Below are 18488 nucleotides of genomic sequence, written 5' to 3' on the forward strand. Positions count from 1 at the left end.
GCACCTCAGCCCGAAACATCAACTGTTTATTCCCCTCTGTAGATGCTGACTGACTCCAGCATTTTCTTTGTGCATGTCACTCAAGGGCAGCTCAGTAGTGTGGCATTTTGTGCAACGCTATTCCGGCTCAGGATGTCAGAGTTCAGAGTTCAATTCCAGGTCATCCGTTAGGAGTCTGTACGGTCTCCCCGTGGAATGCGTGGGTTTCCCTGGGCGCTCCAGTTTCTTCCCACACTCCAAAGGGGAGGTTAACTGGTCATTCTAAATTGACCCATGATTAGGTCAGGGTTAAATCGGGGTCGCTGGGAGGGCACGACATGAAGGGTGTGTTGCTAAATAAATAAATATGCACCATCTGCAGAATCTCTCGTGTACAAGCGAAGAGGACTGACTTCAGTCTCGATTTTTGCTTCAACCATCACACACAAAATGCTTGTGGAGCACAGCAGGCCAGGCAGCATCTATAGGGAGAAGCACTGTCGACGTTTCGGGCCGAGACCCTTCGTCGTTGCTTGCTTTGGTCTAAGCTAACACCAGCTGTTCAAAGTCCACTTCAGACCAAGATCACAGCCAGACCCTCTCTTCTTGAGCTGAAGAGATCTTTAGGAGTTCTGAACTGCTAGCACAGCAACACCATTCTCTGCTGCTGGATAACCTATCAGGTGCAATAATGTAAAACAATGGCAATACTGTTGGTGAGAGATACAAGCTTTGAGTGAGGTTAGTGCACTGGTAATCTTCAGGGAAGAAAGGATAAGACCTATGTTTGTTCAGGAGGGAGAGGGATTTGACTTGGGACAACGTGGGAAGAAGAATGATACTGTTTGATCACTTCTACAAGAATAATACATGCCTGTGTTCCTGTAGAGCGTAACTTATCTGCTGTAGTGAATACACTTGCCTCTGAGTCAAAAGACTGTGGTTCTCAACTGCTCATGGGATGTGAAACAGTAAAACCAGGGTTGATGTTCTAGCAGGGTATTGAGTAAATGCAGCCATGTCGAAGGAGGCATCTTCTGAGCGCTGAAGACAAGACAGTACAGCACAGGAACAAGCCCTCCAGCCCACTGTGTCTACACTGAGCACAATGGCAAATTAAACTGAATTGCTTCTGCCTGCCTCTGAACGGTATCTCTCTATTCCCTGCACATTTGCAGTACTGTGCAGAAACCTTAGGCACATGTAAAAAAATTCTGCAAAGCGAAGATGCTTTCAAAAATAATGAAATGAAATGTTTCTAAATATCAAAAAGTTTACTATAAAGAGCAGCGAACTATTAAAAAAACTACCGGTAAATCAAATCAACATTTGGTATGACCACCCTTTGCCTTTAAAACTGCACCAGTTCTCTTAGGTACATTGTTGTACAGTTTTAGAGGAAAATTAGCTGGTAGGTTGTTCCAAGCATCTTGGAGAACTTGCCACAGTTCTTCTGCAGTCTTTGGCTGTCTTGCTTGCTTCTGTCTCTCCAAGTAGTCCCAGGCAGTGTCAATGATGTTGAGATCAGGGCTCTGAGGAGGCCATACCATTTGTTGCAGAATTCCTTGTTCTTTTCACTGAAGATAGTTCCTTGGCTGTGTGGTTAGGATCATTGAAGTTGGGACCGAGCTGATGCCTCTCTGATGGCATTGTGTGATGGATGAGAATCTGCTTCTACTTCTCAGCATTGAGGATTCCTTTAATTCTGACCAGATTACCAACTCCATTTGCAGAAATGCAGCTCCAAAGCTGCAGGAAATCTGAACTATGCTTCACAATTAGCAGCAGGCACTCATCCATGTAGCACTCTCCAGCTCTTCCACGGATAAATTGCCTTCTGCTTGAGCCAAAAATTTCAGTCCAGAGCACTTGCTGCCACTGTTCAGCACCTTGTGTTTTTGTACGTAGGCGAGTATCTCAGTTTTGTTTCTATTTCAGACGAATAGCTTTTGACAGCAACTCTTCTATGAAGACCACTTCTGACAAGACTTCTCCAGACTGTAGAGGGGTGTACTTGGCTTCCAGTGGTTATTTGTGAGTTCAGAGCTGCTTACAATGCTGGACTTCCTCCGGTTTAGAAGGGACATCATTTTAATCGGTCTCTAATCTACTGTATTCAGTTTCTGCGTTTCTGATCCTCAACCTTGCCCATTTCTTTGTGCTTCTTCAGAAGAGCTTGGACAGCACCTCTTGAAATTCCTCTCTGCCATGAAATTTCTGCTTGGGAGAGACTTTGCTGATGCAGGATAACCACCTTGTGTCTTGTTGCTATGCTCACTCTTGCCAAGGGGTAAGATTTGATTATTTCAAATCTGTCACACCCTCGCCTTTTAGTTTGCTCTCCTTCACCCAGTTTGCTTCCTTCTGCATCTGTTTCTGTTAATCAGTTTAGCTCATTCAACTCTTTATGCCATTGATCATTAGCATCCTGTTTGTTATCTTTGTTTAATTATGCACTGGGCTATATACCTACGAAATCATCAAGTTTTTATTTGAAAGGTGGTCTATTATGTAGACATTACTTTCTTAAAGAAAATACAGAAGAAGTTCTCTGTAACACTTATTTTTTGGGAAATGAATGTTTGTAAATTTAGATTTGCTCTTTTCTCCTGACTCACTATGTAGAAAACAAAAAAAAACATCTATAGCAAAATCTATATAAATAATCTAGGATGCTTAATGCTTTTGTACAGTATCGTATCTGTCTACAAAGCCTTTTAAATGTTGCAATCTTTTAAGCTACCACTGCCAGTCCATTCAGGACACCTATCGGTCTCTGTATAAAGAGAAACTCATCCTGCACATCTCCTTTGACCCTCTCACCCTAAACGCATCTACTCTAGTCTGTGATGTTTCTATCCTGAGATATAGATTCTGACTGCATCATAATCCTACAAACTTCTAACATGTCTCCCCTCAGCGTCCAACGTTCCGGAGAAAACAGCACAAGTTTGTCCAAGCTCTCCTTACAGCACACCCACTCCGATCCAGGCAGCATCCTGTTTAGACCTCGTCTGTACCCTTTCCAAAACCTCCACACGTGGCATCCGACTAGTGCTCATCTGTCTTCTCAGATAAGCATAACCCTTTTGCCAGCTAATAATTTGCCCCACTGTTGTGGGAATCTGCTCTACCCCTAATGGCTGCCTCTTTTTCCCACGTTACAGCAGTCGTTCCTCTTTAAAACCACTTGTGTGACCATAAACTACTGCAAAACGTCCTGATGTTACAAACATTGCTTCATAATTGCAAGCCTCCCATCAGTCACTGGAATGATTTGGGTTGACCTTTGTGAAATGCTCTAATAAATTGCCAAGCAAATTTGCCCAAAGGCCATGCAGTTTTAGTGCTTTCCACCCATCCTTCTGTTTTATTTCCACGGAAGCTTCATGACTTTTTCCTTGGCTGCTGCCTATTGTAAAGAAATTAACAGTCCAAAACGCTGCTGACAAAGAGGATCAGTTCGACATCCGCCTGTGTTTACTTTGGGATGGAATTGTTTGTTCCTCGAGCAGATAACCAGCCGTTCAGAGGCAAATTCCCATGAACTTGCTCATAGGCACGGCTTTCCAAAGCTGTTTGGAGCAGATCGGGATCAGGGACAGGGAGAGATCCTACTAAAAAAAACCAACACAGACAAACTGCAGGAGGAAGTCAGCAAGTTCAGCAGAGTTTGTGGAGAGAATTACACTGTTGACACTTCAGCTGCATTGAAGGGTAGAGAGGTGATAGAAAGTCTGAAGAGGTGAGAGGATGTGCAAGAGCTGGCAGATGGACCAGGTAAAGAGGGGTGATAGGAAGAGAGCGTGCAAAGTGACAGAGGCCGTGACAGAAGAGTTTTCCCACTGATCTCATGCTTGATGGACTATTGACATAAATAAGGTTTTTGAGGTTGCAGGAAGCTGAAGGATAATGGCTTGTCATGGAATGAATTGAATTGATTTGACTTTATTACTTACATCCTTCATATGTATGAGGAGTAAATATCTTTATGTTGCGTCTCCGTTCAAATGTGCATTGTGCAATTATAGTAATTTATAATAAATATTATGTACAACTGGATAGTCAATACAATATAGAAATACTGTTGTGTCAGCATGAATTAAATAGTCTGATGGCCTGGTGGAAGAAGCTGTCCCGGAGCCTGTTGGTCCTGGCTTTTATGCTGCGGTGCCGTTTCCCGGATGGTAGCAGCTGAAACAGTTTGTAGTTGGGATGTCTCGGGTCCCCAATGATCCTTCGGGCCCTTTTTTACATATCTGTCTTTGTAAATATCCTGAATAGTGGGAAGATACTGTAATGTCTATAGATATGCTGGACTATGCACCCCTCTCTGCAGAGTCCTGCGATTAAGGGAGGTACAGTTCCCATACCAGGCAGTGATGCAGGCAGTCAGGATGCTCTCAATCATGCCCCTATAGAAAGTTCTTGGAATTTGGGAGGCCCATACCAAACTTCTTCAACCATCTGAGGTGAAAGAGGCACTGTTGTGCCTTCTTTGCCACATTGCCACTATGTACAGATCACGTGAGATCCTTGGTGATGTTTATGTCAAGGAACTTAAAACTGTTCACCCTCTCAATCCCAGATGCATTGATGTCAATAGGGGTTGACCCGTCTCCATTCCTCCTGTAGTCCACAACCAACTCCTTTGTTTTTTGCGACGTTGAGGGAGGGGTTGTTTTCTTGACACCAGTGTGTCCAACCTAGAGACTGTAACATCAAGTAAGATCCCCTTCTCGTCCAGTTTTTTTAAACCATTATTTAACAGTCCTCTGGATGGTTCAGTGGGTGCATTATGCAAGGTGGTTGTTTTTCTTTCTCCACGCTGATCTGCGATTGGGACCTACAACTGGCTTTAGTGTTGTTGAGTTGTAGAACAGCAGTATCAACCAGTTCTCCTGGCTCCTGTTGCTCTCTAATGCTGCATGTAGGCATTCAATGGAAGTACTATCAGGTTATCTGTGATGCCTACCTAAGATAAACAGTGTCAACAGTTGCTGCTCACTCTTAAAAAAATGTCCTTGCAGTCCTGAGGCAGCGGTCGAGATTTGGGTGACTTTTCTTAATTAGATCCTGCCAGCCTCTCAATTACTTCTCACTTTCTATACAACAGATCGACAAATTAACTAAAATCAAAATGTAGAGGGAAACCAACTCTACAGTTGACAGATGTTTAGTTTCAAAGGTTCAAGTTACAAAAGACATTACTTAGGCCCCACTTTCCTTTGGTCATGTGAGAACTTGGTAAATGCTCGTGAATTCACACACTTACCCAAACATTGTGTTGTCATTCTGCACTGAACGTACGTGTTTCAATGTCTTCCCCGGAGTACCTATAATAGGTTCTGAACCAAGCTGATGCACTTGGGGTGGCTTTGTGGTGCCTTTCCCAGCATACACTGCAGAATACTCCATTTCTTTAATAAGTAGACTGAGGAACAGCTTCTACCCCAGAGCTGTGGCCTCCATCACACCACTCCCACAGAACAATGGCTGAAACTGTGAGCACACACATGCACACACAAGGACTCAAATACGTGCACCAATGGCACTTTGTGCATTACTGTGATATTCTGGTGCTGCTGCAACTTATTTTCTGCTACTTATCTATTTAATACTGTTTTTCTATTACTGTCTTGTTTTTATCTGCCGCTTTGTTTGATTGCCTGAGAGGAAGCCAAACAGAGTTTCATTGTACCTATGTATAGTGACAATAAAGATCATTCATCATCATTCATTCATTCATTCATTAATGGGGAGGTATAAATATGTACTGTATGTGTTGTTTGTATACTGTGTACTTTGATTTATTTTGTAATCGGGGTGTAACTACATTGTGGGGTGCATCAATTTCTAATTCATACACAGTCTTAAGTTAACTTTGTTGAGAATTAAAGACGGTATAACCTAGTGCTGAATAAAAAGGAGCTCTTCGCCCTCAGTGAAAGACAGTTTGTGTTTTCCGGTAAATATCTTTTTGTAAATAATGGCAGTTTCCTTTTCTCATAGTTTTTGTAAGTTTAATTTTTGACACACCTAATAAACACCCTTGCATTAAAGTGCTATGGGAGTCCAGTCATTTCTTTCCTTTGGTTTAACCCACATTTTAACAGGCTGCCATTTTGGTTTTCAAATATTTATGTGGCGTATGAGTTTCTTTATAGATTACCCAGCAATCCTTACTCATGCACTTTCTTTCTCTTATTTCCCTTTTTGTTTCCCCACTTGTTGAATATTTCCTCTATTGTAATGAGAGCCATTACAAGCCTCCTTTCTTTGTTTAGTTTTCAAATCCCATATTTAGCGACAGGTGAAAACTGGCAGCTCCCAAATTAACATCCATTTTTTTGCACAGATAGAATCATAGATTTTTGCAGTATGGAAGCAAGCACTTCGGTCCACCATATCAAAACAAGCACTCTTTCACACAAATCCTACAATGATTGCATTTAATCCCCCACCAATCCCCTGATTCTACCAATCAACTACATACTACTTAGAGTGGCCAATTCACCTACTAAGCTGCAAGCCTTTGGGATGTGAAAGGAAGCCAGAGCATCTGGAGGAATTCCACACTGTCACAGGTAGAACATATGAACTCCACAACGATGCAGGTCAGGACTAAGCCTGGGTCTTAACTGGGGTTGTGAGGCAGTGACTCCACTAGCAGCACCACTGCGCTGCCCGATTTTATCACCGACTCTCTCCAGACTGTGCTCCAACCACGTTGCAGTGCTAAAATGAGCCTTAGCGAAGCTTTAAGAGATTTTCTTTGTGATCCTGACTGTGATAAGGGCTGTCTTATTCTTCCGGAGTAAGAAGAGCAGAATGCACAGGTTCTGCAGAGCGTTAAGTGGGAATATGGTGCATTGAAGAGAAGGGTAATGCTCTAGTATTTTTAAAAGACAAAGAATGAGCTGAGAGAATAGGAGACAGTCTTGGGCAAGATTTGTGGATTGGACATGTTTAAGGGGTCTCTACAATTCATGTCATGTGTGTTTCTGATTTGTGTTACACCCTTTCTTATTGAAATTTTGATTGGGGCTCTTTAACACGAACTGGCCCTGCGACCAGCAGTCAATGAACAACATTGAACTGAACTGAACTGAACTAAACTGACCATTCCTACACTGCGTCCAGGAGTCTGTGGTTTGATGTTTAATGTTCTGTGTGCTATTCACTTGTTCTTTACCGTTTGCCTGATTTATTCTTTTTTTTGCGTGTTTGATGTTTTCTTTGAACAGGTTCCATGGTGCACCTTAATTTCATGGTTGCCGGTGGGAAGACAAATCTCTGGGCTGCACACTGAATACGTACTCTGATACTTTGAACTTTGAAGGATAAAAGAGCTAGATAAAAACTAAACCAAGATGTTTGCAGTAAAATCAGGGAATACATGAATGCAAGGAGGTTTCCACCAGGGCAGATGGCGGAGCAGAGATGAAAAATTTGTTTCAAAGTTTTATTTACTACTTTGGAGGGAATTAATCTCATTTACTTAGTGTCTGTTATGCCACCAGCATTTAGATCTTCCGTCTCTGGCAGTGTTCAGGGCTTCCTTCATCACATCAGCAGTTTCCTCTCGGATTTCACTACTGTCAGTCATGCAAGTTCCAAGTGGAAACTCAGGAATACCGTCACACACAGATACAGAAGGATTCCGCATTGCTGTTTCCGTAAAGAGTTTTTTTTTGACGAGTCCGGGCTGTTAGCCCTGAGCCTGAACCCATGAACCCAGAGGACCTGATGGACCACTCTTCGTCTGACCTCTACCCTTTGACCTGTTTGGCATGGGTGACCCCACCAAGAGCCAAAGCATAAAGCCCCAACTCCAGCCAACGTAGCACTCCAGGTCATTGAGGTAAGCAGGCCTCCAAACCAAAGGTTGTGGTCCTCTTGGAGGGAATTAATCTAGCAAATACCCTAAATTCTTGTTATTTGCAGTGGAAATCCCTCTCCTCTATACCCAATACATTTCCTTAAATGAAGACAAATATGCCCTGTGTACTTCCAGTAGTATTAACATACTTCTAACAAACACATTAAAACGTTTAAGCACCCTAGAGGAAATGCTATTAACTAACAGCCTGCTTCCATTAAAACTTAAAAGCAGTGATAGGCTTTGTAAAATCGTATCTGTGTAAACAAGGACTGCTCTCTATTTGAGCAGCACACAGCGTGGATCCACTCGACACAAGTGGCCAGAAAACAGATTGCCATACTTATACAGGCAGTGACTGGGCTCCACAGAGCCTACAGGATACATAGTCAGGGGTACATCAAATTAGTGAAAGTTTGAAGCCAGGCCCGGAGGCAATTTTGCATCTTCACAGATCCATGGATAGCAAATCAGCAGAAAATGTATCGAAGGATCTCAAACCCACGCAATGTGCATCGGGTATGGGACTGAGCACACATCCCTCCGCAGCTCCTGTGCTAATGGAGATGGTGGAGGAGATGTTTTTGCCAATCTGAACTGACTGGGGTCTGCAAGTGAGGACGGTTGTGGTCATGTTGGTGTCCTGTCTGACTAAGCTGATTATTATTTTTTTTGAAAGTGAACAACAAAGGTTGCTGTTGACAATGCATTTGACATAGTCTGAATAGATTTTAGCAAGACATTGGGCAAGGACCCACTTGCAGGCTGATCAAAGGGAAAGTGGCAAATTGGATTCAAAATTGATTCAGTGGCAGAGAGCAGTAATGAGTGGTGGGTGAAATCGTGACTGGAAAGCTGGACTCCATAGGCCTTAGTACCTGGGCCCTTTTTGCAAAACATATTGGTAAGTTAGAGTTATGCACTGAGGGCATTGAAAAAACATCAGTAGATGATATGAAAATTGGTTGATGGTGAGAACGCATGCCAATAGTCTGGCTAGTTGGCCAGGAAAGAGACAAATTCAATTTGAACCAGGGAAATGTGAAGGACTGCAACTGGAAAGGTCCAGAGAGGCAAGTAAATGGGAGATTTATTGAGCAGTGTTGGGGAACGAGGATTCTGGGCAATTTGTCCAAGGGGAACAGAACAGGTGGATAAAGTGGCTAAAAGAGTTTCCAGGATGTATCAGTGAAAGGATAAATTATAAGAGCAGGTGGTTATGCTAGCGATTCGTACAGCAATAGTAGATCACAGCTTGAGTACTGCAAACATTCTGGTCTCCGAGGGTGTTCTGTGAACGAGGTGGGTGACCTTGAGGCCAAGAAGCCTGGAGGCAGGGAGCGAGCCCATGATCGACTTCATTCCTCGCCGATCTGACCGATTAAAGTGCCGTGGAAGATTGAAATCGTCGAGGCGAGTGCGGAGGGTGAGCAGGTGTTCAGCGCCGTCTACCAGCCTCTGCTGCCAGAGGAGGGTGCCTGTGTGTGACCGTCTCTCACTCGCTCTCATCCGCTGCTCCCGAAGGAAGGTCCCTGAGACTCTCTCTGTTGTGTATGTGGCTGTTTACGCAACAATCTCATTATAATTAAAACACTAGAGGCTGGAGCTAAGTTAACAGGGCTTTTCCCTTTTACTTTTTACTTAAGTTAAAATAAAACCCGAACCCGAACTGAACACATATACAGATCAATATGCGCCCAATAACACATGCTCAATAATATGTTACTATGACATAAACTAGTCACATATTATACAGTAGGCTATATGGTACACTCCTCCCCTTTTATTTAAAAAGTGTATCAACTTTTTTTAACGCTAAACAAATACTGTATGTGTACCCTTAATATACAAATGCCCACCCACTGTTTAATTAGTAACTTAATAATATGAAATTATAACAAAGTAATGTAGTAATAATAATAAGTATAACAATCCTTTCGGGGGGAGTCTTCTCTGCCCCTCTGAGTAATGTCCGTCAATAAACTTGTTTGTTTTAATACTGATTTCCATATAAAGGTCATGAAAAGTTGACCTCTGAGCATAGGGAGTTGCCATGGTCTGCTTCAAAGATGACTCGCCACCAACAGAAGAAGTGGTTGGTGATCTGCTGTCTCTACTAGCTATTCAAAAGTTGGGACAATCCCATGACCCAGAGAAAGATCAGTACTTTACCAGAAAACTTTCATCATTTGGTGCAGCAGTTGATTGAAATCCTGTCGTTCGTTCCATTGTTCTTAAACTGCTGTTAAAGTACAGTTTTGCTGATATTAAGGATTTCCTGCAGCGCTATCTGTCTGGCTCAAGAGGGAGAATTCCTTCAGATGCACATTCAGAACAAGTGTGAAAATACAACAACAGAAACCTTACAGTTTGTTGCCATAATTCGCCTGTTTTGATGCTGTTTCCCAATTTCTTTGTGAAAAACAAAACACATAGGCTGAGGATTCAAAATATGTACGTGCAAAAGAAACTTTCCCGCAAAGGATTAAGTGTATGATTCTCAATGGAGGAAAAGAATTGGTTCAAGATTTACCTTGTGCGAGAGCTGTTCTGTTTGAATGGAATTGATTTTGTCCTCTGTTCGGTTTACCTTCTACCCCAGCAACCTGGTTTTCATTTATTTCACCACCCTCAGTAATTTCTCCCTGAGGCTGGTTGCTGCATTGTGGGCGGTAACCATAGCGACAACGAACAAAGTAAGGTGGGTAACACTGTCTTCTGTAAGGAGGACGGTGTTGCTGATTTTGATCATCTTGGTTTTCTCCATCTGTTGCCGTCTCTGCTCCATCTCCTTTCTCTCCACCTTCAATGTTGTATTGGTAATTACGTGGTGGACCATTGGCGAGGGTTGCAGCGACGATAACGATTTCTGTCCGCGGCATATCGGCTTCCTTGGACTGGATCTCCTCCAGGACCAGTTACATTGGCTGCTTCTGCACCCTTTTCACCTTCCACTGCGTCGAACCCCACAGTTTCACCGTCTCCAACACTGCGGAGGTATTTCCGTGGGTTATTCTTTTTATATAACAGTCTGATGTACAAACACATCTTCCTTTGTATCATTCCTGTTGATGAATCCATGTCCATTTCGTACACTGAACCACTTTACCAATCCAAGAACTTTTGTTGCGATGACTTTCTTCTCCCTGGGGGATTTGGGTTTGTCCGGCTATTCCTGCTGCTGCTGTTCAGATTGCTGCTCCGTCTCGGACTCGTTCATGGTGTGGACAGGCTGTGTGAGGTGGTTGCGGCTCCGTCTCGGCCTTGCTCATGGTGTTGACAGGCTGCGTGAGGTGGTTGCGGCTCCGTCTCGGCCTTGCTCGTGGTGTTGACAGGCTGCGTGAGGTGGTTGCGGCTCCGTCTCGGCCTTGCTCGTGGTGTGGACAGGCTGCGTGAGGTGGTTGTGGCTCCGTCTCGGCCTTGCTCGTGGTGTTGACCGGCTGCGTGAGGTGGATGCGGCTCCATCTCGGCCTTGCTCGTGGTGTGGACAGGCTGCGTGAGGTGGTTGCAGCTCGGGCCGGTCTGAGGTGGGGGCTCCTGTGCTCTCTCCGCTTCTTTCTTCTCTCTAATATAATTCCTTTCCACTTTTTCTGTCTCCAGTTGCAGAAAAAGCTCCGCATTTCGTATTGTTATGAAAACCCCGTAACCAGGTAACTTACCAGCAAAGATAGATGGATCAGCTGAGTCGGATGCTACTATTTTCAACCGTTTTATTCAACAAGGGCACAAACGTATGGTTAATACAAAACATTCAGATCATCAAAACTCAATCTAAAACACCGGTGTAATAATAATCATTCAAAACACAAGCTCGATCGTCGTCTAGGGGTAATGTAGATTTTATATCGTTCACTGGATATCTAAAAGTCTTTTAGATCACGGCAGTTTCACTTAATTGCCGGCGGAAGTGTCGCGTTGGTGCACTTTTAGTTAGAAAGACAGAGAACATGAAGCATTTACCCGACAGGTTTTCCAACCTGTAGGAGGTAGTCGGAAGTCTCGTTGGGGGAATGGACTCTCATCTGTGGCTTCCCCTGTAGCTAGGCCGTCTTCCGTGGTGAAGTCGCCAATCCCAGGCAAGGGAAGGACGCACACGAACCCCACCACCGGCTGTAGCTATTAAAACGCGGTCGCAGGATTTCTAGCGTTTCTCCTTCGTGTGTTTCCTTGGTGCATCTGAGGGTCCTCCCCTCAGACCCGCCTTTATACTTCTTCACGGGATCGCAGGTGTCAATCAAGTTGCAGGTAATGCGATCTCTCTCTCAACCAGCCCACTTTGCCCGAGGGCTTTTCAGGTGGTCTCCATGAGACAATAGTCAAAGTCACTTTTATTCTGCTTCTTGGGAGAACGTGGTCTTTCGCACGTCTCTCTCTCTTGGGTCAGTTGACCCCCCTTAACTAGAGTTCTTGCGATTTTCACAAAGGAGGGGGCCAACGGCATAACAGTATTCCTTGCTTGTATCGTTGATCTAGTTTCTTCATCCTTTTCTGATACTCCTACAAAGTGCCTTCCTGTAACTGCTGTAGCTGTCTTTTGAGAGATGTCAATTTCTCCTGGTACATCTGTTCTTTTACTTCCAGGTAGTCTTCATCATCCTGCTTATCGACATCATCTGTCTCCCTGTCGATGCTGTCCAGCTCCTCCTCGTCATTGTAATAGTCGACAATGGGTGAGAGGAGAGCTGTGGACATCTTGTCCGCTGAGCTGCCCTCTGCTGACACATCTACTGCCTTGATAGTGTGCCAATCCAGCTGGATTTTCCTGAGCCATTCACGTCCCAACAACGGTGGTCCTCCATTTTCCAGTAGCTGAAGGTTCAGCTGCTGTGTTTTGTCTCTGTAGGTCACTGTCACTTTAATTTTGCCTTCGGGCTGCACTTTCTGTCCTGTGTAAGTCTTTAGCAGTAGTTTAGTTCGTTTCAGAGGTACGTGAGAAAACAGTTGTTTGTAGTCGTGTACAGAGATCACTGTTAAAGCTGAGCCTGGATCCAACTCCATCTCCATTTTCAATCTCACGCCTGCCACTTGTGGAGTGACCCTTATTACTCTTCGATCATCTGTTTCTTCCACACTGTGATGTTGCAGACAAGACAATTCACTTTTGTCTGAGTCTTTTTCATTGGACCTGCTTTCTTTCATTTTCTGTATCTTGTATTTTCCTTCCTGGGGTTTCTTGTTTCTCTGTATTTTGCCCTTTTTCTGCTGTTTACTAGCTTTGCATACTCTGCCAATGTGGCCCTGTTTGCCATAGGTCCTGAATTCCTTGTCTTTAAACCAACAGTCCTCAGGGTCATGTGACATGTTCCCACAACGATAACATTTCTTTCTTTCTTTTCTGCTCAGTGACATTTTATTTGTGGCATACTGTATTCCAGAGATTTTTGTTGTATCTCGGAAACACCTCGTGCTGCTATTTCTAATGATATTGAGATGTTTAGTGCTTTCTGAAATGTAAAGTCTTTTTCACACAGAAGCTTCTTCTGTGTGGTTTCACAGTGCACGCCACACACTAACCTGTCCCTCAGTGTGTCTGATAGACCTGCTCCAAATTGACAATGTCCTGATAATTTGCACAATTCAGCACAATATTCAGAAATGCTTGCATCTTTGCTCTGATTCTGATTGTAAAATTTAAATCTTTCAGCACTGACCAGTGGTTTGGGGTTTGAATGCTGTTGAAGAGTGTCTACTATTTGCTTGAATGTTTTGTCAGCTGGCTTTTCAGGGCTTAACAAGCTCCGTAGCAGGCCATATGTTTTCATGCCCATTACACTAAATAAGATGCTGACTTTCTTTCCTTATTAACACTGTCAGCATCATAATATAACTCTATTCTTTCGATATAAGTTGCCCAGTCTTCAATGCCACTATCAAACAGAGTGGTAGCTGTGTGGAACAAGCTTCCAATAGAAGTGGTAGAGGCAGGTTTGATTAAAAAAAAATTGGATAGGTATATGGACAGGAAAGGAATGAAGGGTTATGGGCTATGGGTTATGGGCAGGTAGGTGGGACAAGGTGAGAGTAAGCGTTCGGCACGGACTAGAAGGGCTGAGATGGCCTGTTTCCATGCTGTAAATGTTATATGGTTATATGGTTACTGCAATCGCCCAATTAACACCATTTTTGTTATACACAAAATGCTGGTGGAACACAGCAAGCCAGGCAGCATCTATAAGGAGAAGCACTAGCGACGTTTCGGGCTGAGACCCTTCATCAGGACTAACCGAAAGGAAAGATAGTAAGAGATTTGAAAGTTGTGGGGGGAGGGGGAAATGTGAAATGATAGGAGAAGACCGGAGGGGGTGGGATGAAGCTAAGAGCTGGAAAGGTGATTGATGAAAGTGATACCAAGCTGGAGAAGGGAAAGGATCATGGGACGGGAGGCCTCGGGAGAAAGAAAGGAGGGTGGAAGCACCAGAGGGAGATGGAGAACAGGCAAACAACTAAATAGGTCAGGGATGGGGTAAGAAGGGGAGGAGGGGCATTAACAGAAGTTAGAGAAGTCAATGTTCATGCCATCAGGTTGGAGGCTACCCAGCCGGTATATAAGCTGTTGTTCCTCCAACCTGAGTTTGGATTCATTTTGATAGTAGAGGAGGCCATGGATAGACATATCAGAATGGGAATGAGACGTGGAATTAAAATGTGTGGTCACTGGGAGATCCTGCTTTCTCTGGCAGACTGTGCGTAGGTGTTCAGCGAAATGGTCTCCCAGTCTGCGTCGGGTCTCACCAATATATAGGCCACACCAGGAGCACCGGACGCAGTATACCACACCAGCCGACTCACAGGTGAAGTGTCACCTCACCTGGAAGGACTGTCTGGGGCCCTGAATGGTGGTGAGGGAGGAAGTGTAAGGGCAGGTGTAGCACTTGTTCCTCTTACAAGGATAAGTGCCAGGAGGGAGATCGGTGGGAAGGGATGGGGGGGGGACGAGTGGACAAGGGAGTCGCGTAGGGAGCAATCCCTGCGGAAAGCAGAAAGGGGGGGGAGGGAAAGATGTACTTGGTAGTGGGATCCCGTTGGAGGTGGCGGAAGTTACAGAGAATTATACGTTGGACCTGGAGGCTGGTGGGGTGGTAGGTGAGGACAAGGGGAGCCCTATCCCGAGTGGGGTGGCGGGCGGATAGGGTGAGGGCAGATGTGCGGGAAATGGGAGAGATGCGTTTGAGAGCAGAGTTGATGGTGGAAGAAGAGAAGCATAGATCAGGTAGGTAGTGGGAAATACAGCCCCATGGTCGAGTTGTCCAAGACTGGAGGATATAGGTTTAAGGAGAGATCTATAGGGATCTGGGGAAGAATTTTTTTTCCCAGAGGATGGTTACAAACTCTAATGCACTGCCTGAGGAAGTAGTGGAGAAAGTAATCTCACAACATTTTTTTAAAAAACTACCAAACGGGTACTTGAATTGCTATGCTTTGAAGTCTATTGACCGAGTACCATTATAGGGGATTAGTATTTGATGGTTTCCATGGGCACAGTAGTCTGGAGAGGGTGCTTCTGTCCTCTGTGATTCAAGCATTCCCTTTCAGAATCAGATTTAATGTCGTCGGCATCTGTTGTGAAATTTGTTAACTTTACGGCAGCAGTGCAATGCAATACATGATAAAATTGCGGGGGCTCCAGTTGTTGCAGTGTATATTGAACTTAAGACAAAAATCCCTCTTGATCTTGGAAGAGTATGTATCATTAAAGCTGGTACTGAGCACGAGGGGTAGCATTTTGCTGAGCAAGGGTTGTTATGGTTTGCTATGCCTGCAACAGATACTAGAAAAAGGTCTCCTTGCTGAGGGTCACTGAATAGATTCTGGGCTACAGAACTCCACCGTCAGTCACTCAGCCTAATTGAAGGATTATCTCCAATGTTTGCAACAGTGATGCAGCAAAGAGAAAACATTCCTGGAGGGCTTTTGACTTTTGATGATATTCCTGGTGGGATATTGACTTTAAAACCTAATCACTTGTTGTGGGATTGGAAATTCTACAGAAGGGATTTCTGGTGGTGAGCCACGAGGGGCAAGTGTTGGCAGAAGCTATCTGGAATCTGCTCACCTCTCCTCCAAAGCTCCCAGTCCTTCGGTCTCCAATAACTGAAGAATAATGTTCAGGCCACTGCCTCAGGGAGAGGAAAATCAGTCATTTTATTTTTGTTGCCTTTTATTTATTAGTTATAGAAATGTTAGTCATGAATAAGAGAAAATCTGCAGGCGCTGGAAATCCAAAGCAACACACACAAAATGTTGGAGGAACTCAGCAGGTCAGGCACATATTGTGGTGAACTACATATACCTGTCTGGACACGCCCCCCCGCTGACTGCTCCTGTGGCTCCTCCCACAGACCCCTGTATAAAGGCAATTGGAGGCACTGCTCCTCCCTCAGTCTCCAGGATGTTGTGTGATGGTCTCTTGCTGCTGACAGTGCTTTTCTTCCAGCTAATAAAAGCCTACCTCGACTCACGTCTCCGAGAGTTATTGATGGTGCATCACATATGTTGAAGGCTGACACTCTGCTTCAGGACTGAGAAGGAAGGGGGAAGAGGCCAGGATGAAAGAAGTGGGGGGGGAAGGAAAGGAGGCCAGTTGGAAGTGGGTGGGAAAAGGCCTGTAATAAAAAATAGCAAATGCTGGATAAACTCACCAGGTTAGGCAGTAGCTGTGGAGAGATAAGATTTCAGATCAAAAATCCTTCTGCTAAAGTGTCGTAAAGCATTAATAGTTTTTCTTTCCACAGATGCTGCCTGACCCGCTGAGATTTCCCCAGCATTTACTGTTTTAATTTCAGGTTTCCAGCATCTGTATTTGATCTTCAGTAAAAGCAAAGCTGACAGTCAAGCTCATCTAAGTACATCACGAAGAGACCATCTGGTGTGTGAATATGGAACTCTGGACCCAGTGTGTGCATTGACTAATGGTAACGTTATAGGGTGGGAGGCATCAGGCTAGCTGGGAAATCCTGCAGGACCATTTCCATTCAGAGCTGGCCAAGTTCCCCACCACGCAGAATAGACTCCCTTTAGCATGTTCCTTCTTTAATGGGCGAGGCTTCAAATAACTTTCAGGAAATTGGACTCTCTTTACAAGCTGCCATAGGAGTGGCTGCTGTTGTTCTGGGAACTTCCAAAGAACCTCCTTCAAATACTGGCATTACTGGAATTCCTGAAAACTTTTGCTAGACTGCCGGAGAGTCCCTCTGTTTCGCAATGTCTGTTTGAGATACAACCTTACCACCAACTAATCGAGCAGAAAATGCCCAACATTTCACTTCAATCATCCTTCACTGAGGGGAAAACAGGCAGTATTTAGCGTGTCCTCACTGTAAGGCTCAGGGTTTGCCTGCTGCTTGCTGCAGTGTCAGTGATCACAATGTGGCTCAGTGACAGATGACAGCCAGACATCTGTGAATAATCAGAGAAGTTTTCTGTCATGTTCTGAGCCAGTGTGCCTCTGACAGGCCTGTGCATGACAACAGTGTGATGTTATCCTTCTCCAGAGTTAGCAGACGAGTCTCCTCAGAAGACTGCTACTCTAGCACACCCATTACAAGAGGTACAGAGCCATTTAAGAGTGTCTGATGTCTGTGTGTCTGTTTGGGTCATACACTGTGTACGGTGCACCTGCTGTGGCCTCCCGTGCATCAGTGAGATCCGATGTAGATTGGGAGACCATGTCACCGAGCGTCTACGCTCCGTCCACCAGAACAAGCGGGATCCCCCAGTGACCACCTATTTTAATCCCACTTCCCATTCTCAATCCGGTGTGACCATTCATGGCCTCCTCTGCTGTCGTGATGAGGCCACTATTAGGTTGGAGGACCAACACCTTAAATTCTGTTTGTGCAGCCTCCAACCTGATGGCATGATTTCTAAAAACCTCCAGTAATGGCCCCCACCCCGCCCCCTTCACCATTCCTCATCCCCTTTTTCCTCCCTCACCTTATCTCCTCAACCACCCATTGCCTCCCCTTTGGTGCTTTCCCAACCCTCCATCTTTTCTTTCTTCCCTGGCCTTCTGCTCTTTACTTCATCCCTCCCCCTCCCGATTTCACCTGTCACCTTATGTTTCTCTCTCCCCTCCCCCCACCTTTTAAGTCTACTCCTCAGCTTTTTTTCGCCAGTCCTGCAGAAGGGTTTCGGCCCGAAACATCGACTGTACTCTTTTCCATAGATGCTGAACTCAGGCCATGCTGAGTTCCTGCAGCATTTTGTGCGTGTTGCTTAGATTTCCAGCATCTGCAGATTCTCTCTTGTTTGCCACCTAGGAGATGTTTTGGCTCTACAGAGGTTAAGTGGAAGTCTTATCTTCAAAGTGTCACACTATTTCTGTGTAATAAGGACTATTGCCCACGTTGAATGTTATTGAATATGTATCTTGTAGAGCTTTCGGCATGTTGGCCTTCATTAATCAGAGCCTTGAGTACAGCAGTTGGATGTTATGTTGATATTGTATAAGATGTCGTTAAGGCCGTATTTGGAGTATTGTGTGCAGTTGTGGTCAGCTAACTACAAGAATAATATCAATAACTTGAAAGAGTGCAGAGAAAATTTACCGGGATTTTATCAGAAATTGAGGAATATGTTTTAGGGAAAGGTTGAAAAGGCTAGGACTTTACTCCCTGCAGCATAAGAG

The 18488-nt window shown here is 44.5% G+C and overlaps 1 protein-coding gene and 1 pseudogene across 2 annotated transcripts in view; one reads left to right on the plus strand and one right to left on the minus strand.

Annotated features, from left to right (window-relative positions):
• Positions 1-18488, plus strand: part of LOC140718273 (kazrin-like) — a 713538-nt gene that overhangs the window by 158653 nt on the left and 536397 nt on the right. The gene's annotated exons all lie outside the window — the stretch shown is intronic.
• Positions 9110-12553, minus strand: LOC140718549 (Y-box-binding protein 1-like; annotated as a pseudogene).

This window comes from Hemitrygon akajei, chromosome 29, assembly GCF_048418815.1.
Source record: "Hemitrygon akajei chromosome 29, sHemAka1.3, whole genome shotgun sequence".
Lineage (NCBI taxonomy): Eukaryota > Metazoa > Chordata > Chondrichthyes > Myliobatiformes > Dasyatidae > Hemitrygon > Hemitrygon akajei.